This window comes from Rhinopithecus roxellana, chromosome 6 (genome assembly GCF_007565055.1).
Source record: "Rhinopithecus roxellana isolate Shanxi Qingling chromosome 6, ASM756505v1, whole genome shotgun sequence".
Lineage (NCBI taxonomy): Eukaryota > Metazoa > Chordata > Mammalia > Primates > Cercopithecidae > Rhinopithecus > Rhinopithecus roxellana.
The window spans coordinates 62,228,675-62,253,729 of record NC_044554.1 but is presented as its reverse complement, the minus strand read 5'-3'; the positions used below and the strand labels follow the sequence as shown (position 1 = coordinate 62,253,729).

General features: G+C 39.9%; 1 long non-coding RNA gene across 3 annotated transcripts in view; it reads right to left on the bottom strand.

Moving 5' to 3' along the window:
- The window catches only part of LOC104674469, a 162,523-nt gene that overhangs the window by 119,190 nt on the left and 18,278 nt on the right, over positions 1-25,055 (bottom strand). Inside the window, exon 1 of one of the 3 annotated variants that reach the window (XR_004057979.1) lies at positions 2,407-2,499. The exons of 1 other annotated variant lie outside the window; for it this stretch is intronic. This is a non-coding gene — a long non-coding RNA (uncharacterized LOC104674469). Of the gene's footprint in view, positions 1-2,402; positions 2,500-25,055 lie in introns of those variants that run through there. One more of the 3 variants, XR_004057977.1, reaches the window with a different exon arrangement.

The window sequence follows — 25,055 nt, the reverse complement described above, 5'->3', positions numbered from 1 at the left end:
ATACAATTCCTATAAGCCACAACATCACATTGTAATTTTAATAAGAAATGCTACCTACCATTTAAAGCAGCAACTAAAGCTGTATACTTTCTAATAATTAGTCTAACAAAAAAATCTCCAAGAGCTTTATAGAGAACATTATAAAACCAAGTAAGTTGAGAAATACACTATATTTGTGGATCAAAGACTTAATAAATATCCCTAAACTGAACTGAAATACAACATGACTACAATCAAAATCCCTACAGGGTCTTTCATGGACCACGGTAAGCTGATCCTAAAATTCACAAGAAAAAAAGGCCAAGAACAGTCTTGACAAATTTGAAGAAACAGGCAGCCTGGTCTCTAAAACTTTAAGTTATATGAAACTATGATAAGTAAAACAGTAAAGATAAACGAAAAACAATAGAGCACCCAGAAAAAGACACATGTATGTTCAGAAATTTGATATATGATGGCAGTGGCACTGCAAATCAGTGGGGGAAAGGACAGACTATTAAACAACAGTTATCCTGAGACATAGGTTAACTGTAAGAAAATAAAATCATTATCTGGCATCATAGAGCACATTTTCAAGCTATAGACTTAAATGTAAAAATAAAATTTTGACAATTTTTAGAAAAAAATGCTCTTCAGGTAATGATTTTTAAAATCACACACAAAAGTAGAAATTATAAAGTAAAAGACTGATAAATGTGTTACTATGTTGAAATTTTTTAAAATTCTAAACAAAAGATTCTTCAAACAAAATGAAAAACCAACCCACAGACTACAAGATATTAATAAAATACATAACAAAATATTATTAATCTTCAGGATACATTAAGTCCTAAAAGTCAGCAAATAAACACAAACAACTGTGTTGAAAAAAATGAGGCAAAAAATTGTGAATAGTTAACAAAAAAGGAAATCTGGGTGAAAATAAACCTAAGATGTTCAAGTTCAGTATGACACAGTTTAACACTACGATGAAACAGCATTTCACATCAGACTGGCAAACTACCATACACTAATGAAACAAAGTTAAACTGAGTCAACCACTCTGGAGAGCAATTTGGTAATATCTAATAAAGATGAAGATGTGCGTACCTACAGCCAAGTAATTCCACTCCTGAAAATGTACACTAGAGAAACTGGCACAGGAACAAAAGGAAGTACATATCAGAATACAGGTAACTGCAAAAACTGGAAACAATTCAAATGTGAATCAGGAGAATATGTATACAATACAGTCTCATAATGAAATATTGTATATATGAGTATTACATATGTATTTATGAAGTACATAAGGACAGCTACAAGTATTAAAGAGAAGTAAAGAATCAAGAGAGTAAAAAGGCATCCTATGGAAGGGGGAGAAAATATCTGCAAACCATGTATCTGATAAGGGGCTAATATCCAAAATATATAAGGAACTGCTACAACACAGTGGAAAAAAAAAACCCAAATAACCCACTGAAAAAACAGACCAAAGACTCGAATAGGTATTTCTCAAAAAAAGACATACAAATGACCAACAGGTACATGAAAAGATGTTCAACATCACCAGTCACCAAATGCCAATGAAAACCACAGTAAGATGTTACCTCATACATGTTAGGATGGGCATTATACAAAACAAAAACAAAAACCCCAGAAAATAACAAGTGTTGGTGAGGATCTGAAGCCACTGGAACCCTTGCGCATTGTTGGTGGGACTGTAAAATGGTGCAGCTTCTACAGAAAACAGTATGGAGATTCCCCAAAAAATTACAAATAGAACTATAATATAAACCAGAAATCCCACTTCTGGATATTCATCCAAAAAAACTGAAATCAGAATTGTGTAAAAATGCTTGCACCACTCCCCTGTTCACTGCAGCATTAATCACAATAACCAAAAGGTAGTAACAACCTAACCATCCATCTTAAATGAAAAAACAAAGCACATATGGTGTATATATACAGTGGAATATTAGCCTTAAAACAGAAGTCTCGTCATAAGTTACAACATGGATGAACCTTGTTGCTCAGTGATGGATATTACGCTACGTGAAGAAGGACAATTACTGCATGAAACCACACAGATGAAGTGTCTAAAGTAATCAAACTTACAGAAACAGAAATTAGAATCTGTTGCCAGACTGGAAGGAGGGGAAAATGGGCAGTTGCTATTCAATGGGAACAGAGTGTCTGTCATGCAAAATGAAAAGTTCTAGAGATCTTCTGTACCACATTATGCTTAGTTAATACTGTACCGTACACAGTAATTTGTTAAGAGGGTAACTCTCATGTTATGTGGTTTTTTTTTTTTTCCACCACAATTTTTTTAAAAAACAAATGTTAGGTGAAAAGACTAGCTGCAGAGGCCTATAATGAAACATGGTTTATACAGTTTCAAATCATATAAAACAATGTCTTACATACATAATGATGCAGGCCACGTGCTGTGGCTCACGCCTGTAATCCCAGCACTTAGGAGGCTGATGCGGGAGGATCACTTGAGATCAGGAGTTTGAGACCGGCCTGGCCAACATGGAGAAACCCCGTCTCCACTAAAAATACAAACATTAGCTGGGTGTGGTGGCTCATGACTGTAATCCCAACTACTCGGGAGGCCGAGGCAGGAGAATCGCTTGCACCTGGAAGGTGGTGACTACAGTGAGCCGAGATCATGCCACTGCACTTCAGCCTGGGTGACCGAGTAACACTCTGTTTAAAAAAAAAAAAAAAAAAAAGAATATATATATATATAGATGCAGATGTAAACAAAGGTAGTAAACGCATAAAATATGTTTGGAAATGTTAAACACTGAACTCAGGATAGTGGTTTCTACTGCAGAGGAAAAAAGCAGAATAGAATCAAAAAGAGCTAAATAAGAGGTCTCTATTTCGTCTGTATTATTTTTTAAAATCTAAAGCAAATATTACAAAACTGATGGTATTTGATAGCTTAGTCTATTTTTCTGTATGTATATTTTATTAAAGAAATAAATTTTTCAGAACTTAACACCAAGAATATTTTTTCCCTCCTAAGAAATGAGTGTGTTTCACCTTCTCTAACAAGAAGTTTCCATGTACCCCCACTGAAGGAGGGATGAGCCAGGGACAACAATTACAGCAAAACTGAGTGTGTGTGTGTGTATCTGTGTTCACTCCTTTCAGAAGAGGTCTCACAGATTACAACACAGGGATGTGGCTTAAATAAAAATGTTAAAAACTATTAACATAATTGATGCTATCTGTCATTTTGCATGACATAAATAAAAACATGAAGCAAGTCTGAATTAAAATCAACACATTTGCAACCTTTTTTTCTCAGTTCTGATTTTCTGTTGATATGCTATTTCATTGTATGCATTTGTGCTGTCAAGTTGCCTCAAACCCTCTGTGAAAAAAAGGCAAGCTATTAATTAAAAAATGAAACATCCTTTAATAAATTCTACCAAATCCATACAAGGAAACACAAAACAGAAGACTCTGGTGCAATGAATGTAAGCATTGAGATAGCAGACTTGGGTGTCAAGGTGTCAAGACAAATGGTTCCATTCCTAACTTTCATAAGAAAGGCTCAAACATAGTGTGGGCTATATCCAGGTTCTCATCCTTTTGGCCACAAAAACAAACCTAAAAACCCTAAGGAATATGACAGTAATAGGAGACGTCGGAATTGGCGGGTGAGAAGTATACTGTTGATTTAAAACGTCCCCCAGATGATTCTCATACGCTTTCCCCCATCTCCCCCACAAAATCCCACAATCCCTGACCCAGCTGACATCACTAAATTAGAATGAAATTAGATTTATCCTTTAAATTTGTTAAAAATTTAACAAATAGTTTATTGAACACCTACTATGTCAGTGTGAGGAAGTGAGTGTCTTTATACTTCTGCACATTTAGAGCTAGGAAAATTTTACTAGGACTTGTGTTAAAGGACAACCTTAAAACATAAAAGATGACTGAACAGATAGTAAGGGACTTACCTCCCCTGAGCTATGTGTTTACATTTCAGAAGGACGATGAAACCAGGACTGTGAAAATCTTCCAGGGGTTAGAAACTCAAGTCTCTCGTACTAGGTTATTGCTATAATAATCATAATTTGTCCCTGCCCCCGAAACTTTGCATCTGCTTTCAGGATAACAGGAATAAATATAGGTGTTCAAAATTTATCAGTCCCCAGGTGCTATGCTAGTTCCTAGGCACATCTCGTAACAGTGATCAAGGTGAAGTTCCTGCTCTCATACACAGTTTACAGTCAATTGTGGTGCTGAGAAGCAAATAATCTATTACTACATGGTGTGGTAAAGGCATGGCAAGAGATGCTGTCAGAGATCAGCGAAATCTAAACTGAGAGCTGATGGTGAAGTTAGCCAGATGCCTTTGTCTGAAAATAAGAAAAAATCCCAAGCCGACAAAGCCTCACTATCTTCACATAACAAGAAATCCCAACAAAGGATGGCTCAGCAATGCAGCAAGGCCCCCGCCCCAGCTGTCTTTCTACCCCCCTCCGTGTGGCGATGATGCTTGGGCTAGCTCCCTTCATGGCTGCAAGACAGCTGGAGCTCGGCCCACAGTGGGCAGAACTTTTCATCCAACTCTTTTTCACCAGGATGGCAAAACTTTCTGGAAGCCTCCACCCGGCTTCTATTTATGTCTCCAGGGACAGAACTGGGTCACATGTTCACGCTCAAACCTATCAACTGGCAAGAACAGAACCTTCCTGACAGCCGTGGGCTGTGACTGGGGCCTGAGACTAGCTTCTCCAGAGCATATGGGTATACAGAGAAGAGCGGATTCTTGAGCAAAGTGGAGGTTCTGCTGGAAAAGAAGAGGGCACTGGAAGGTTACAGGGAAAGCGACCCATGGGATGTGCTGCAGTCATTAAAGTAATATTTCATTTGTTTAGAAGGAATGTGCACTATTTGGCACTAACGGGAAATGTAAAGAAATAAAAGGCCACCTTGTACTTAAGCAGCAGCACACGCATAGTTAGAATTTTAAGAAAAAAACTAAATGAAATTAATATGGTGTAAATTAAATAACACAAAGCTGAAAGATCCTAGAGTAATAGGGGTAGATCAGGTTTTTAATAACCAGAGGCAGTTCTGAAGGAAGAGAATTACAAAATGACAGACGTTGCTTTATGTTTAAAGGCACGAAGGTAAAAATTTAGTGAAGACAAGGTATGTTTACTTAGCTGTAAGAGAGACTGGAGAATACTGAGAAAATGCACATGCAAATATGAAGCTCTTGGGGGCAGAACCCGAGTGTCTGTCTTGAGAGCCAAGGTTTAGCCCAACTAAAGGCACCCGATATATATGTCTAGAATGAATGAGTGAATGGAGAGGCTTGGACTTGAAATACTATTTGACAGGAGACTACCAAAAGTTGCTTATCATAGGGCATGTGTGACCAAACCATTTCTGATGAAAACTCTTGCTTTCAATACACAGAATGAAGTGGAGAACTACAAGCTATAAAGCCTCATCAACTAGAAGGCTATGAAAGTGATCTGGGCATAAAGTAATCAGGGCCGGGATTGGGGACCCAAGAACTAAAAATCAGAAGTGCAATGGAAAAAAGTGGTGGTTATACAACCGTATACATACTCTGCTTGTGTTATTTACTAAGAATGTCACAAGCATAAAAGAAAGCGGTGTTGCATATTTTAGATTCATTTGTTACTGCATTATGAAAAACAGGATGGCATTTTTAATCTAGTTTATCTGATCCTGAACTTTAAGAAGTGTTTACAGCATTTCAACTAGACTACGTACCCCCTGGTTTCTTTTCCAATTCCAACAGGAAAGATGCAGGACTCAATCTGAATCCACCAGAATCATGGTCTCTGTGGCCTCCTAGTGCTAGCTATCTAGAATGGCAGCTTTTGTGTATTTAATACTTAAAACAGTTCCGTAGCAAATTCTTCTATTAATGAAAACAGTATAGACTGCTTCTGCCCTCTAGTTTTTCGCCCATGCATGTAATAATGATGCCCCCAAAAGTAACATCTTAGACATGATTCACAACCAGACCAAATCTATGATTGAGGTAAACAAAATATCTACAAAGCTAAGAGTCATTAGATCATTCACGTCTCCAACATCATTTCCTGTAACAATCAATGAGAAGCAATTCACAGATTCCTTCTCAGCTAGGTGCAGTGGCTCATGCCTATAATCCCAGCACTTTGGGAGGCTGAGGTGAGAGGATCCCTTGGGGCTAGGAGTTCAAGACCAGCCTGGGGAACATAGCAAGACCCCACCCCCCCGCTACCCCGCGCCACCCACCCATCTCCATTATTTTAAAAAAGTTATTTAAAAAAAAAAAAAAGAAAGAAAAAGGATTCTTTCTGTTCTAACTATTGTTTGCACATATCTTACATACCATTTGGTCTTCATTTCACCCCTGGTACCTTTACTTACCCACTCTGCTTCTTCATGACTGGTCACAGTAAAAACTAACTAGTGCTTCTGCCTGTCAGAAGACTCATTCTTGACTGTTTTTGCTGACAAGCAGTCTTAGTCGCACACAAATAGGGCTTCACGTTCAGCCAGACCCTAAGTCTCACCGTTCCTCTGGGAGGCAGCAGAGAGTTCGAGCTAACCCGAGAAAAGACAACGTGGCCAAAGAGGAAGGCTGCCTGTAGGCTGACAATGCTGTTGCATGGCATCCTAACCCTTCTGACACAAGTAGTTTACATGGGGGGAACAGTTTAGGGACGAACACGGGAAAAGCACAGAAAATCTAAGCAAACAATGCCCTCCTCCAAAAAAAAAAAAAGAAAAGAATTATTAACACCAGGGAAAATGAAAAGTTGTGCTGGAAAGAAAAGGTAACCATAGATTATATAACGCATCTGGGAATAATGTTTTCAAAGTCCTAACAATGTAAATGCTGAATTATTCAAAATGTAATTATAATGAGAGAAGAAAAGGGCTGTGTACATGGGGTGGGGGTGCATAAGATAAACTCTCCTTTATCACGAGAGGTCATGCCTCTCATGATAAGGTAATGCCTAAGACTGAAAAATTAAGAAGACTGAAAAATTAAGAGCGATGCCTGTTCAGAGAGCTGGAGGTAAACAAGCAGAACAATCTGCTCTAAGAGTTGAGCTCAGAGAGCAGGGGACGGGGCAGGAGTGAGCGCGGGGAGACTGCTGGTCTTTGTAACAAGCCTTGTATGTAACAAGCTCTTGGAATATGCAGGTTGTGTGCATGTAAAACTTTAGAGTTAAATTAACACTAGTTTACAAGTGGCCAAGTAGAGACTAGAACCCAGAGTTGCTTAGTTTAGTGCTTGTGCCACTGTATAATACCCTTCATAAAAAATTACATATATTTTTCACTCTTGAAGAAAATATAGAGAAAACAATGATATTTTATCAAAACAATGTAACGTACTATTGTTCTTGTCAAGGGTATTGTGTTTTCATTTCATGGACAAAAAAAAAAAATCAAATATTCAGCAGCTGAACTGCAGACATACCAGTCTATAATAGGGGCAGGAAAAAACGCAGTATTCTTGAGTAAGACCCTCTCTGTTAAGGGGCACTCTTTTATTACAGAAACAGATAAACACACACAATAAAATACAATGAGGCATCTCAGCACTTTGGGAGGACAAGGTGGGTGAATCACTTGAGGTCTGGAGTTCGAGACTAGCCTGGCCAACATGGTGAATGAAATCCCGTCTATACTAAAAATCACACCATTGCACTCTAGCCTGGGTGACAGAGCGAGACTCCACCTCAGTACAATTAAAAAAAAAAAATTTACAATGAAGTAAGCACCACAACACTTCCTTGCCCTGCCTTGGTTTCCTCATTTGCTTGTCTGGTTTTTTTTTTTTTTTTTTTTTTTTGACAGTCTTGCTCTGTCGCCCAGGCTGGTGTGCAGTGGCGCCACCTCGGCTCACTACAAGCTTCGCCTCCCGGGTTCACGCCCTTCTCCTGCCTCAGCCTCCTGAGTACCTCGGACTACTGGCACCCGCCAACATGCCCGGCTAATTTTTTTTTTTTTCTGGTATATTTAGTAGAGACGAGGTTTCACCATGTTAGCCAGGATAGTCTCGATCTCCTGACCTCACGATTCACCCGCCTCGGCCTCCCAAAGTGCTGGGATTACAGGCGTGAGCCACCGCACCCGGCCAGTTTCCTCATTTGTAAAATACCTATGGAGTTTCGTGAATACGTACTGAGGCAGTACATATATAGTGTTTGGTGCACTTCCAGGCAGGTAGTAATTACCTGCTAAGTCATAAGAAAAATAAGTCCAAATAGACAAACTCATGTCTGTTTGATTTTTAAGCCATGCTCATTCCTTCACATCACATTTCTAAAATAATCCTATTACCACCTTATTAGACAAAACACTGATTTTGATTTTACTCCTGGGTCCACGTGGCATTAAGTAAACAGACACATTGTGATACATATGTATAATAAAACCTGAGGGTTAAAAAATATTTTCCAGCTCTCTATTTACAAATATTTGATTTATTTAGAAATAGTTGCTTAAAATATGTCTTAAGAATTTGCACAATTAGAAGTGAAGTTCCTGACTTACCAAGACGTAAAACGTGTAGTAAACTATTTTCAATAACCAGCAAGTAAATGATTTATCACTAGATGGCACTGTATTGGATATTTTTTTAAAAAACTTTTTTTTAGTACAATGAGATCCAAATTGATTTGTCAAATTAGAAGAATATTTTCTTAGTCACAGGATGAGATAGGAGGTCGGCACAGGATACAGGTCACAAAGACCCTGCTGATAACACAGGATGCCGTAAAGAAGCCGGCCAAAACTCACCAAAACCAAGATGGCAACGTAAGAGACCTCTGGTCGTCCTCACTGCTCATTATACACTAATTATAATACATTAGCATTCTAAAAGGCTCTCCTGCCAATGCCACGACAGTTTACAAATCCCACTGCGATGTCCGGAAGTCACCCTATATGGTCTAAAAAGGGGAGGAACCCTCAGTTCCAGGAAATCTCCACCCCTTTCCTGGAAAACTCATGAATAATCCACCCCTTGTTTAGCATATAATCTAGAAATAACTGCAAGTATACTCAGGCAAGCAGACCAGGCCACTGCTCTACCTACGGAGTAGCCATTCCTTATTCCTTTATTTTTCTTTTTTTGAAACTTGCTTTCACTTTAAAAAAGGAATATTTTCTTTCCAAAGGAGAGGGTAAGATTAAATTAGTTCTGCTTTTTAAGTTATTTCATGGCTTTAAAAATAGTTACGGTTTAATGGAAAAGAAAATAATGATACAATCAAGTTAAATGTCATTTTTAAACGAATCTGATACCTGAACAGTAAATAACTATTCTGATATCTTTTAAGCAGAAATAATTACAAATATCTCTTCTGTTTCCAGTATAACAAGTAAGTACAAACATATACTTACCTGCACAACTGTGGTTTGTACTGTTAGCATTTGGTTAAGGGGAACTACATTTCCCAGAACTCTTTTCTATACATGATTCTAGGCCACAGCTAGAGGAAATCAAGAGGAATTCACCTGAGATTGGGAAGGAGGAGCTGCAGCAAGCAGGCAGGGCTCTCTCAAGTCATTATTCCCTTGGTGGTTAGAGGTGACAGACACAAATGCTGTCAGGGCCCAGCTTGTCCTCACACACCTCTACTCTGCTGTCCAGGTCTCCCTCCCAAATATTGAGCCTATTGGTCAACAAGGGCTTCGGGTCCACCATCAGATGCTTGGCAGGAGACACAGAAGTGACATTTAAGAAATAGCTCCTTATTAACCAAGGTATGTTTAGCAAGTTATAATAATGTAGTAAATGAGTGAGGTGCCTCCTCACACGGTAGCTTCAGGGTGTTAATAACGCCCCATTAATTATACAGAATTATATAACCTTTTGTATGGGTCAAATATTATATAACTTTTTTTTTTTTAAAAAAGAACAGACAACATCCCAGGCCAGTCAGTAATCTATTTAAATATTTAGAGATAAGTAAGTTGAGACCACAACGTCTGAGCAAAACAGTCAGCTAAGGAAACCCAACTCTACCACTCCTTTATCATTTCCCAAATTATTATCTGGTTGTTTCATTCATTTTGCCTGAAAACTTTCTAATATTACAGACACCTATCCTTAACAGCCAGCCAAACTCCTCAGTTTGTGAGCCAATCACCAATATGGCTTAGTATTTGCTTTACTTTCAGTGCTAATAAACTAGATCTAGTGCTGGAACCCATAATGGGTGCAAAGACAGACTCAATAACTGTGTACTAAAATAATTGATGATTAAGTCATCTTCCTATCAGATGAGTCTGATTCAACTCCCCTAACGGCAGAGTTACCACAAAGTAATTCAGACAGGCCAGGTGTCCCAGCACTTTGGGAGGCCAAGACGGGCGGATCACTTGAGGTCAGGAGCTCAAGACCATCCTAGTCAACATGGTGAAACCCCATCTCCAAAAATTAGCCACGTGTGGTGGCAGGTGCCTGTAACCCCAGCTACTAGGGGAGCTGAGGCAGGAGAATCGCTTGAACCCGGGAGGCGGAGGTTGCAATGAGCCGAGATCGCACCACTGCACTCCAGCCTGTGCGACACAGCGAGACTCAGTCTCAAAAAAAAAAAAAAGAAATACAAACAAAACATCAAAACAAACAAAAAAATACAGTCCACTTTTGTGGATAAATAAAAAAAAAGGTTCTGTGTCTGCCATGTTGTTTCTTGTCAATCTGAGTGATTGCTTCCAATATAGGTACTCCCCAAGCCCTACCTCTAACATTGGACATCAGCAAAGCCAGAACCCACTGGGTCCATAAAAGCACCTCTGCTCATCTGTGTGTGTTGTCAGTGTTCAGAGAGGACTCACTATGCTCTGGGGAGTCTTCTAAACCCTTTACAACCATTATCTCGTAGGCCTCCAGCCATCCTTATGACATAAGTGCTATTATACATACCCTGGTGTTGACATGCACTATTATACAGCCTCGGAAGGTTTAGGAGAGATCGAGTAGCTTTTTCCAAGGCTACACATCTCATACATTGCAACACCAGGATCCGAACCAGCTTGGGGCTGACTGCAGAACCCCAGTTCTCAACTATTAAATGATGGTACATTGCCTCCACCCCCATTACATGAGAAAACTTAAGAATAAACTCTGCTAATTTATCTTTGTATCCTCCAAAAGCAAGTAATGCACTTGTATTTAGTATGTGTCAACAGTTATCTGTTGACTAAATATATTCTGAGTGAGAAAGTTAACTGAGGTGCTGTCTTTTATCAAAGAATAATTCCTGCTCCAATTTAAACTAAAGAAGACAAGGCTTCAAAAACCTAACAGCAGTGGAGACAATGAAGACAAAAACCAGGGATAAATTGGAGTCATGTAACCCCTATACCTCAGACTTATCCCAGTTTTTAGGATTCCAACTACATTACAGGACATGCACCTAATACTATTGTCATATCTTTAGTTCTATTGACTATTCTGGGCTTCCTCCCAAAATGAATGAATAAACTCCAAGTCTCTGCCCCTCCTGGACCTACTTAACTAAGTGGGCCAAATCCAGCCATTTTCCAAGAGATGCCAATTAGAGAATAACTTTATGTAAGGACAGAACACTGTGCAAACTAGGGTATCTTTCTGCCAGTCCCCACTAGTAGGTTTTACACTTGGGTTTTGTCACCCTATCTTAATTGAACACATAGTTTTCTCCTGTAAAGACATCATATTTTGCCTTCTCTTATCTGCTAATGAGAATCTCCTACTTGGTACTCTGCAGTGAGTAACAGACTTGAGTTTGTTCAAAAACACCAAAAAATTTGCTGCTATGAAAAACAAAAAAATTACTGCTGTGTATCCTGGGAATTCAAATGCTATCCATCTGGACTAAATTTTACACATAAAAATCTCACAGTATTCAATTATCATGGTAGGTTTAAAGCAGGGGTATCCAATCTTTTGGCTTCCTGGGACCATACTGGAAGAAAAATTGTCTGGGGCCATACATAAAATATACTAACACTGATGATAGTGATTAGCTAACAACAACAACAAATAATCATGCAAAAAAAATCTCATTTTTAAAACAGTTTACTAATTTGTGGTGGGCCGCATTCAAAGCTGTCCAGGGCCACACGGGGCCTGCGGGCCGCAGGCTGGACAAGCTCGGTTTAAAGTATCAAAAGGCATCTCCCAAGCCTTCCATGATTTTATTTTATTTTCCCTCTGGCTAGCAATTCCTTGGAGCCAGTCCTTTTTGTTAGGCTGGTCTACCTCCACTCTTAGACCCAGGCTGAGCACTCTCTCAAGCCCCAAGGTAAAAAGAGGAAGTCTTTTTCCACCTGGGTCCGAGATCTAGCCCTTTCAGGTCAAAAGTTTTCTCCTCAGCTGCTGGACTCACCACTTCACCACTCAGGCTTCCCCCTTCCAGAGACTTCCCTCTCTGTCTTAGTCCATTTTCTGCTGCTTAGGGCAGAATACCTGAAACTGGATAGCTTATAAAGAAATGAAATTTATTTCTTACAGTTCTGGATACTGGAAAGTCCAAGGTTGAGAGACAGTATCTGGTGAGAGCCTTCTTGCTGGTGGTGACTCTGCAGACTCTGAGGCAGTGCAGGGTATCACATGGTGACGGGGCTGAATGTCACTCTCTCTTCCTCTTCTTACAAAACCACAAGCCCCACTCCCATGACAACCCATTAATCCACTAACCCATTAATCCATTAATCCATGAGTGGGTAAATCAATTCATGAGGGCAAAGCCCTCATGATCCAGTCACCTCTTAAAGACTCTACCTCTCAATACTGCCACACTGGGGATTAAATGTGAACGTGAGTTTTGGAAGGGACGAACATTCCAATCACCGCACTCTCCCTGAGCATATTCTCAGCCTCACTCCTGTACTGTTTAGCATGGATTCTTATCCCTTGCTGAAAGTCAGTTTTCTTCTACAGCTCTGCCCAGCATCACCCACTCATCTGACTCAGCAAGAGTCACACAAATTGCATATTTTAAAAAGATCCTTTGCTGTATCTTGAGCATTCATCTTCCCTTTACATTTGAATAAAGCAATAATGCATGGACTTCTGATTACAGTTTAAGCTCCTTGACGCTAGGTAGGCAAATGCCCCCTTTCATCCATGACTTTTAGGATCAGAAATTTTTCACCACAGACATGAATTACACAGTTGCCTTTAAATTATGCAGTCTGAGCGAGACAATAGCTTTAAAATAAAGCAGAAGATATTTTATAGTTTCTAATCATCTATATACCAAAACACTTGAATGAACCACTGATGGGGTTGTCAAATTTTTAATTCTGTCAATCTGCAAGGAAAAAGAAAAAAGAAAATGGAGAGAAAACAATTATCCGCTCTTGAAGGTCTGGTATTATTTGCCTGAGGGAAGATTTTAGGATGTTTTAAAGTCCCTCTGAGTTATTATTCTTTGTTTTCATCACTACATTAGAATGTAATCTGATCCACTCTTACAGTCCCACAGAACCATGATCCTTTCTTTCCAAAACATCCACTACAAGACTGGACCTGGCTTTTGGTACTCTTCCTTCTTTAAACTCATTCCAAAAAAAGGCTTCAGAGAATGACTTTCTAACGTCAACACAAACTTCAGACTTTGGGTCTCTCTCACAATTGGTCACAGAGTGCAGATGAAACTCAGAGTCAGTGGTGCTCTCAAAGCAAAACACTGAACAAAGATGCAGAGATAAGCCCAGTCTTCAAACAACACACAAGCCCATTGGCTTACTTCCGTGAAGGGCCCAAGTTACAGAAATGCCTGTTCTGTAAATGGCTTTGATTACTTTCTCAGGATCATCTGCTCAAACAGTGATATGTCAGTCACTGCTAAGATCTTTAAAGAAAAACATCTTTCACTGGCACAGGATAGAGCATTCAAGAATTCAAAGAAACATTTGTAGATTAAAAAAAAAAAAAAAAAAACCTTCAGCATGGCAAATCTCAACCTGTGGCTTTTGGCTTCAAATACTATGGTCAGATTACTTGCATAATACTTTGTTTTCGTGAGATCCTCAAAAATAAGTGGTTAAATATTTTTCATTTTAAAAAGTTTCTTCCTTTTCTATTTGTGATTAGAATAGAAACTGTAAGTTTAGTTTTAAAAAAGTATTTTCCTTCAGAAATCTATCCTACAAATCAACTCAGTTCTGTAAATGACCCCAGACAAATATTAAGTTGGACAAACACATCAAACAACATTAAACAAATAACTATGTGAACTGAATTAATTAGTTACACAATTAATTCTCTACTTTTGGCAAATGCTTGATTCTGTTCTTAAAAGGTTAAATACAAAATAAGAGCAGTTTAATGTCATGAGGAGCCTTGTATATTTGCTGAACACTAGGAAAACCTTAAAAAGCTCAACTTCATTAAATTCAAAGCAAAGAGATTTGACCCCTTTAGAGTCACATAATGAGAGAAAGGACTACAGGGAGAACTGAAGGGTCCTAAAAAGAGCATGGCCTTGGATATTGGGAGGATCAGGATTTGAATCCTGGCTCAGTTATTTGCCAGCTGTGTGGCCTTGCACAAGCTACGTAAGTCTCTGAAAATCAGTTTATTCAGCTGTAAAATGAGAAAAATAATGTCACCGCACAGAATTGTTATGGAGATTCGATGAGTCAGACGAAGTACTTGGAACCGGCGTGGCGCCTGACACATGCTCAACAGGATGTCTGTGATCGACGCGAATTCCCTTCTTCTAATTCCCTTCCCTGTGGAAAACTGATGTGGCAGATCGTAGGACTTTGTAATGGTTGTAAATAGTTGGGTTTCTTGGGAAAAAAAAAAAAAACCTATATTCAAATTATATTTTTAAAATGCTGAAGGAAATCCTGACATGTTACAACACGGATGAACTTTGAATATGTGGCGCTGAAACAGGCCGTTTCTTTCACGAAAGGACAAATATTGCATGATTCCTCTTGTATGAGGTTCCCAGAGTAGTCAAATTCATGAAGACAGAAAGTAGGATGGTGGTTGTCAGCGGATGGAAGAGAGGGAAATGGGGAGTTGTTTAATGGGCACAGAGTGTCAATCACGGGAAGTGAAAAAGTTCTGGAGATGCATGGTGGTAATGGTGGTACAACAATGTGAATGTACTTAATGCCAAAAAAACTACTCAAGAATGATTAAATGGTAAAGTTTATGTTATGTATATTTAACCCCCGCCACGCACACACACACATACTGAAAAGTGCTCGGTATTTTTAAAAATCTTATAACAAATTCTTTTGGAAAAGTTTGGTTGTTGTTTTTGTTTGAGACAGGGTTTCCCTCTGTTGCCCTGGCTGGTCAAATCCAATGGCTTCGTATTCCTGCTCATCTCAACTTGACCTCTTGGTAGCTATCTCTCCTTTTGGAACAGTTCTTAAATGGCTCTTTTCCTGAGTGTGCTCTTTAAATGTTGGAGTGTCCCAGAGTCCTCTGCATGACCCTCTCTCGTTTTGCTCAGCAAGCTCTCCTTACATAATCTCACCCATTTACACATGTGTGAATATGTTTCCGTCTGCTGGTTCTCTCCATTTGGGTGCCCCATTCTAAAATGTCCGGAACCAAACTCAGTGCTTCCTTTCTACTCTCCCATTCAATGGCTATAGCTTGAAAAACTCTTCCTTCTCTATTCTTCCATCCCTCCCACAACTGTTGTCTGTAGCTCTGGTACCTCACGCAAATTCCACCTCCCAAAATCATAATGCAACTTCGTCTTCTCCACCACATCGCTGCTATCAAGGCCTAATCCAGGCCCTTCACCGCACTCAGCTGGACTTTGCAGCAGTCTCCCAACTCGTCTATTCTCTTTAGTCTTCCCCTTCCAGTCCATCTTCCACACTGCTGCCAGGCATTTTTCTAAAATGTGAATCTCCACCATTCCTCTAACTTTAAAACTTCCAATGGTTCCCCACAGTCAACGGGGCGAAGGCCAGTCATTCAGCATTACACACATGGCCCTCTCCAATCTCATTTCCTGCTCCTTTCCCACTCCCAATGCCCCTAAACCTTAAGCTCCATTACTTCTCAAGAAAATGACAATTCCCACCTCTACAGTGTGGTACATGCTGCTTCTGAAACATGCTCCTTGTTCTTCTCCATTTGGTGAGCAACTGCACGCTCTTGAGGACTCAACTCAAACGCCAATCTTCCTAGACCAACCCCCAGAGTGCAAATTAATTGAAGTGCCCAGAGCAGATTGTGCAGGAGGTTGCAACGCTTAGCACACAGCACTGCATTTACCTGTTTCTTGCTTCCAAGCCATCCCTGAAATCTTCTCTGTGGAGCACCACAGGACCAGGAGACCTGCCTCACTCAGTTTGCAGTCACCCCTAGATGCTTCATGGCTTGTGTGGTCTACCTCTCTAGTTACACGTCTCCCAATCCTTAACGCTCAGGGACTCCACTGCCACACTGATGGACCACCATGGTCCAAGCACGTCTACTACAAGGCTTGGGGAAATCTTTCATTCGTTCAGTCAACTCACATTTATTCCATGTGGAGCTACATGGATGAAACTTGGCTCCTCCCCCAGAGAAGCGAAAACAAACACACAGACACAAATAACACAGGTTGTAGAAACCTACACACAGTGATTCCCAGGACATTCTGGAGATAGAGAAGCACACAGGAGGACAATGTGCCCAGCAAGTGTGGGGCCCTGGAAATGGAAGAGACACTCGGTGGAAGCTTCTGGGACCCACAAAGTCTGAAGTGAGACTCAGAGAACTCAGAGGGAAAGAGGAGGGGATAGGATGAGTGGGAAACAGGAAATGGAAAACATATCAATTAACCAGATTAACTTTCTGTCAATTGCTCAAGTACAAGGAGTAAAAGCCATGATAGAATCTCCAAATATATCCAGATCTTTTTCTTTTTTAATTGAGACAGGGTGTCTCTCTATTACCTAGACTGTAGCTAGTGGCATAATCATAGCTCAGCCTCGACCTCCCGGGCCCAAGCAATCCTCCTAAGTAGCTGGGACCACAGGTGTGTGTCACCACACCCAGCTAATTTTTGTATTTCTTGTAGAGATGAGGTTTCACCATGTTGCCCAGGCTGGTCTCGAACTCCCGGGCTCAAGCAATTCGCCTGCTGTCAGCCTCCTAAAGTGCTGGGATTACAGGGGTAAGCCACCGCACCTGGCCCTAGATCTTTAACTGTAAAAGTAAACAACACAGTCAGTGATCTCCGGAGACATATACATTCTCCTTCCCTTTTTATTCTGTCTCCCTCTCTCACACCCACAGACACACAGAAAAAGCTTAATGTGTATGTAATGAATACCTAATGGCAGTACTGACACAGTCAGAGCCTCTGCCCCCTCCAGTCACTTACGATCTGTGCCATCCACAGTGAAGGCACCCAGGTGTCCCTCCCTTCTGCTATTCCTTCTCAACATCCCCTGGTCCTTTTGTCTCTTCTATGCTCACCTCCCACACACACTGCAAAATGAGTCTACATCATCAGAGGCTGCCCTGTTTATTCAAAGATGATGTTCCTGAGAACAATCCTATCTTTTTGTGCTAAAACGAACTTATCAACAATCGTTTTTTTTTTTTTCACAGCATAAAGACTACTCTTAATTTGGAACCATAGTTATTAATGCTATTGTAATTTAGCTTAAGTCTTAAATGGACCCAACATTTCTTCTTAAAAGGAAAATAGCCCTATCAGAAAGAAAACTCACATTTAATTTCTGGGTTTGTCAGTGTTTTACTACACAATCTTTGGTCGACTTAATCTCACATCCTTACACAAATCTGTGTTATGTCACATAAAGACATTTTTAAATTATTTTCATGTTTTTGCTCCATCTTATTGATAATTCTTTCACTAATTTGAAAACAGATTAAATCTATGTACAGATATAGAACATAAAATACTACTAAATAAGACCGGGTGTGGTGGCTCATGCCTGTAATCCCAGCACTTTAGGAGGCTGAGGTGAGAGGATCACTTGAGGCCAGGGATTCAAGACCAGCCCGGGCAACACAGCAAGACCCCATCTCTACAAAAAATTAAAATTAAAATTAAAAAACCAAGACTCCTTCAATTTAGTGTTTACATTTGCTAGTTGCAATTTTAATTATATTTCTTATACATTAATTGCATCCCTGCAAGTTCAGTTAACAAAGTATATGAATCATAGAATCATGCTTGAAGTTGGGAGGTAAGGGAGAAGAAAAATAGGTCTTTGTCTTGGATCATGATCTGAAATGCTTACGGACCAGGGAGAAGGGAAAGAAAGGGAAATGAATGGGGCTGGGGAGAGCACACATGAGGATAGTTAAAAGCAATATGTAAAGTAAAAAAATAATAAAGTCAGTTGATTTCACATGCAGTTAAAAGAGTCCCTGAAAATGAGTGAGGTAAAATCCTCCTCCATTGCCCTCAATCCAAGAGCTGAGTGGAAGTGCCATTCCAGGGAGTCTTGGGGGTACTATCAGGAGGCAGAAAGACATAAGATCTTAAAATCTGAGTCGTGAATGGTATACCAGCCCCTCATCCTCCCACCTCAAGCACTTTGTAAAAAGTTAATCATCGAATTAAATGTTATAATCCAATTTTCAAAATTGCTCTACTCCACTTAAACTGCTGTCACCTATAATAACCTTGCAGGCAAATGCATTCATTTCAAACATCATTCTCTGCGAATTCTGCAACATCTGAAGCTCTTGATTACTCTGCTTTTTTCCATTCTCCAGGAACCCAACTGGCTCTTCTTTCTCTCTAATCCAACAGACCCAGCTCCCCTTCCTAATCATATCCCAAACCATGGCTTTCCCCAAGGTCACCGCCCTGATTTTCTCTACATACTCAGTCATTGAAAACTCAACCATCACAGGGGAAGGGATTCTGCTGTCTCCCTTCCATGTGTCCTACCTCTGCCCTCTCACTGCTCCCAACTAAATCCATCACTTGACTGCTAGATCGCATTACTATGATCCACCTCCTGTTTCTCCCTTTCTTCCATTCATCTTTGGCATTACTACCAGATTAATCTTTCTCTGGATCCCAGACTTTTTTCCTCTTCAAAATTATACCATCACTCCTCTTTAGGACAGTGTGGTGGTTGTAAAATCTGTTCCCAGATTCTCTGACACACCTCTTTTTAAAAGGTGAAACCTAGCTCCCCTTCCCTTGAATGTGGGCAGAATTTACTGGCTTGTGTCTAAGGAAGAGAACATGGCGAGAGTGATGGGGGATGATTTCCAACGCATGGTCAAAAAGGGCATTGAAGCTTCTGTCTTCTTTTCTTGAATTGCTCTATCTGGGGAGTGCAGCTGCCATGTCATAAGGACACTCAACCCTGTGAAGAGTCCCACAAAGGGGAGGAACTGAGCCCTCCCACTAACAACCAGCACCAACTTGCCAGCCATGTGAGTGCACCATCTTGCAAGAGGATCCTCCAGCCCCAATAAAGCCTTAAGATGACTGAAGACTGGCTAACATCTATTTAAAAATTATTATTATTTTTTCATAGAGATAGGGTCTCATTATGTTGTCCAAGCTGTCTCAAACTCGTAGGCTCAAGCAATCCTCCTGCCTCAGCCTCCCAAAGTGCTGGGACTAGAGGCATGAGCCTCCATGCCCAGCCCTGATTATCATCTTGACTTCACCACAAGAGACCCCAAGCCTGAACACTGTTAATCTGATCCCAAATCTCGGACATACAAAAATTGTTAGAGATAATAAATGTTGATTGATGTTTTAAGCCACTAAATTTGGGGATAATTTGTTACACTGCAATAGATTAATAGTTCAGAAGGCCTCTGCTGCCAGTGTGACAAATCCAAATGCTTTCTTTGGGCACTCAAGTTGTCCAATAACTGCCCTTACTTTATCTTTGAGTACAGAAACACCATCTGGGCCAGTTATTTCACTGACCTCACACGACATGGTGAAACTCTGCCTCTACTTTAGTCTATGCCATTGTCACACGAAATGTCCTTTTTGGTCCTCTCCACTAAACTAAATTCAACACTTTCTTCTAGGCTCAATTCAAGGAATTGAATACCCACACAGGAGTTTTTAAATATTTTTTAATGTATATAAACATGTCTGATTTCCAAAACTATGTTTTAGTTATTTAAGATAGACATTATGACTTCTGCTACCCTCACATTCCCCCACACTAACCGATACACAGACATAACTTACCATGGAGCCACTTTTTAAAATGAAATAGATCAACACGTACTGACCTGTTCAGCTGTATGTGATATATTAAGTGGAAACAAAGCAAGTTGCACAAAGAAAACTGAGTACTTAAGAATAAATTTTAAAATAAATCTATTAAACACATCTGAGGAAAACTTTAAAGCATTCTTAAAAAGACACAAACGAAGAGTTTAAGAAATAGACATCTCTTATATTCAGATAGAACAAGTTAACATAAAAATGTCAGTTCGGCCGGGCGCGGTGGCTCAAGCCTGTAATCCCAGCACTTTGGGAGGCCAAGACGGGCAGCTCACGAGGTCAGGAGATCGAAACCATCCTGGCTAACACCGTGAAACCCCGTCTCTACTAAAAAATATGAAAAACTAGCCGGGCGAGGTGGCGGGCGCCTGTAGTCCCAGCTACTCGGGAGGCTGAGGCAGGAGAATGGTGTGAACCTGGGAGGCAGAGCTTGCAGTGAGCTGAGATCCGGTCACTGCACTCCAGCCTAGGCGACAGAGCGAGACTCTGTCTCAAAAAAAAAAAAAAAGTCAGTTCATCATAAATTAATTTAGAAATTTAATGTAATCCTCATAAATAAACCAAGTTTTTTAAATGAAGATATACAACTGATACTGAGCCTCATACTGAAAAATAAATATGCAGTAACAGCCAGGAAAACACTCACACACTAGAGGGAAGGATGAGTTCTTCTGGACATTAAATTATAGTCTAAAGCCTCCATGATGAAAAGTGTCTGACACATGAATAGACAGAAAAACCAACAGAGTAATACAGAAAGTTCAAAAACAGACCCAAGTGCAGATGAAGTTTTAGTACTGTATATGATAAAGATGGCATCTAAAATCACCAAGGCAAAAACTATTTAATAAATGATGTTTGATATGGTTTGGCTGTGTCCCCACCCAAATCACATCTTGAATTATAGTTCCCATAATCCCCATGTGTCATGAAAAGGACCCAGTAAGGAGGTAATTTAATCATGGGGGTGGTTACCCTCATACAGTTCTTGTGATAGTGAGTTCTCATGAGATCTGATGGTTTTATAAGGGGCTGTTCTCCCTTTTGTCTGGCACATCTCCATGATGCTGTCATGTGAAGAAGGGGATGTTTGCTTCCTCTTCTGCCATGATTGTAAGTTTCCTGAGGCCTCCCCAGCCATGCTGAACTGTGAGTCAATTAAACATCTTTTCTTTATAAATTACCCAGTCAAGGGTATGTCTTCCTAGCAGTGTGAAAATGGATTAACACAATGTTAAAATAATTGGCTAGCCACTGGAAAACCTCATACTATATACTAAAATAAACTCCAAATGAATCAGGGATCTAAATGTAAAGCAATGAAGCCATACTACCACGAGAAGGGAGAAAAAAGGTGACTCTCATCTCGATGTAGGAAAAGGTTTGCTACCTACAACTCAAAATTGGGAAGACTGAAAGATTGATCGATTTGACTACATACTTTTTAAAAATTTCTGTATGGCCAAAAATACTCTATTGTAAACAAAAGGCAACAGATAAAATGAGAGAAAATATTTGCATCATATCACAGATAAAGGAGTAATAACCGTATTAAAGAACTCTGAAAGACAAAAACAACAGAAAAATGGGCAAAGGATATGGGAAAATACATACACTCACAAATACTTACACACACACACACACAAACACACACATCCCTTAGACATAATAAAAGATGTTCAATTCCACTTATAGTGGAAAAAATACAAATTTAAATTACATCAAGATGCTATTTCTCAACTATCAAATTGGGCCAAAAAAAAAAAGTCACTCTTGGCTAGGCTATGGAGAAGCAGACACTCTCATACAGAGTTTCTTAGAGAACTGGCTGATTCTAGGGCTGAGGCAGAGAAGGTATGCAATGAGAAACATTCTACATGCACAAGAAAGAGTGTGTTCAAAGAACGAAGGGGATGTGTCAAAAGACACAGGAGGCGGCTTGAAGAAACTCCTACTGGCCAAATCTGGGATAATTTCAGCATCAAAATACATAATAATAATAAATTAAGACTAATATCAGAATCCATGAATATGCACTGAAATAAATAAATGAGATTGAAGAGAGAGCCCTTTTTAGGGGAAGAAAGTCAACTATAAATAAATGAAGAAATGATGGACTTTTAAAAATCGCCATTAGGCAACCATCATAAGAATAAATGATGCACACAAGCATCAATAGATTTTAAAAGGCTAGGGTTAAACGTGTGAGGAGTAACAGGACATTAACGAAATCTAAAAATATCATTCCATAACACAATTATTATTGGAAATAAAGGAAACAGTCACTTTCCGAGAAAAACTTGAGAAACCGGAAAATCTGACAGAAACCTGACCTTAACCAGGGGTTCTAAGTTAATATCACCAGTGGTGAGACAGACAGACATCACGTGCCTCTGAATAAGATGTACTGAGAAGAACACAGTGCCCCTCACGTAGCATTTCTACGGAAAACACAAAACCTGAATACAGGTACGAGGAAGCAACAAACAAACCACTGTTGAAAGACACTATGTAATATTGCCTAGTTCTCCGAAAATGTCAAGGTCACAAAACACAGAAAGACTGAGAAGCTGTTCCAGGTTAACCAAATGTAACACATGATCTGGTAATTTCTTACTATAAAGATATTTTGAGGATAACTGACAGAATCTGAATAAGGTCTACAGTTAGATAATATTATGGTACCAGTGTTAATATCCCAATTTTATTTATTTATTTATTTATTTATTTATTTATTTATTTATTTAGAGGCCAAGTTTTGCTCTTGCTGCCCAGGCTGGAGTGCAATGGCACGATCTCAGCCCACTGCAACCTCCATCTCCCAGACTAAAGCAATTCTCCTGCCTCAGCCTCCCCAGTAGCTGAGATTACAGGTGCGTGCCACCACATCCAGCTAATTTTTGTATTTTTAAGTAGAGATGGGGTTTCACCATGTTGGCCAGGCTAGTCATGAACTCCTGACCTCAGGTGATCCACCCGCCTCGGCCTCCCAAAGTGCTGTGATTACAGGCATGAGCCACCGTGCCAGGTCTATTTATTTATTTTTTGAGACAGAGTCTTGCAATTCTCCTGTCTCAGCAATTCTCCTGTCTCAGCCTCTTGAGTAGCTGGGATCACAGGTGCACGCCAACACATCCAGCTAATTTTTGTACTTTAGTAGAGATGGGGTTTTGCCATGTTGCCAAGGCTGGTCTTGAACTCCTAACCTCAGGTGATCTGCCCACCTCAGCCTCCCAAAGTGCTGGGATTTCAGGCATGAGCCACCGCACCTGGCCAATATCCCGATTTTTGAAAAAACATTCAACAAGAAGGGGAAAAAAAATTAAATTGCATTTCCATGCTATTGTCTAAAAATGATATATACATACATATATATCTTTAATAATATGTGCAAATGTATAGAGATGACTTTTCTAAGCACAAAGTGAAGGTGAAAAGCATAAGTGGTAATGGTGATAAACTATTTCTTTTTTTTTTTTTTTTTTTTTTTTTTTGAGGTGGAGTCTCGCTCTGTCGCCCGGACTGGAGTGCAGTGGCCAGATCTCAGCTCACTGCAAGCTCCGCCTCCCGGGTTTACGCCATTCTCCTGCCTCAGCCTCCCGAGTAGCTGGGACTACAGGCGCCCGCCACCTCGCCCGGCTAGTTTTTTGTATTTTTAGTAGAGACGGGGTTTCACCATGTTAGCCAGGATGGTCTCGATCTCCTGACCTCGTGATCCGCCCGTCTCGGCCTCCCAAAGTGCTGGGATTACAGGCTTGAGCCACCGCGCCCGGCCTAAACTATTTCTAAGTAAAGGGGTTGGGGTGTGTTTTGGCAGAGGCAGATAGGACTGATAGTAAAACAAAATTTTTACAGTCTAATTTTATAATTACCAAATGAGGGTGGTGATATTATGGAATGTTACTAACTTCTAGTGTTTTTCAATATTTTTTAAGTGTGAAATAGTCATTTATGAAAAATATTGCTTTTATTCAGGACAGAACTTGGAATCAACTGAATTAACAACATTCATAAATGACCTTAATTTCATACTAATATTCTCATGTTAACATCAGCTGTTTGAGTAAATACAGGAACATATGAAATTATTTCTATCTCTTTATGTAATACAATAAAGAGAGAATACAATCTGTAGAGACTGCACACATTCTCCAAGAAACAAGTTTACAAGTGTTCGCAGCACTGTTCACAATGCAAAAATCATGAAACCCAAACATCAGTCAACAGGAGAATGGAGAAATCGGCATATTCATACTATGAAACTATGGCATAGTTTCATACAATGGAAAGCTAAACAGCAACGAAAATTAATCACCTAGAGCTACATGCATCAGCACTGTTAAAATAGAATCCTAATGTTTAGTGAAATAAGAGAAGTACAGAAGAATATATCCAGTATGATTCTGCTACATAAAGACAAAAAACAAGGAAACCAGCCGGGCGCGGTGGCTCAAGCCTGTAATCCCAGCACTTTGGGAGGCCGAGACGGGCGGATCACGAGGTCAGGAGATTGAGACCATCCTGGCTAACACGGTGAAACCCCGTCTCTACTAAAAAATACAAAAAACTAGCCGGGCGAGGTGGCGGGTGCCTGTAGTCCCAGCTACTCGGGAGGCTGAGGCAGGAGAATGGCGTAAACCCGGGAGGCGGAGCTTGCAGTGAGCTGAGATCTGGCCACTGCACTCCAGCCTGGGTGACAGAGCGAGACTCCGTCTCAAAAAAAAAAAAAAAAAAAAAAAAAAAAAAAAAAAAAAAAAAAAACAAGGAAACCAAACATTGTTCATAAATGTAAGGGTGTGTAACCATATATATATATATATACACACACACACACACATATACATATTT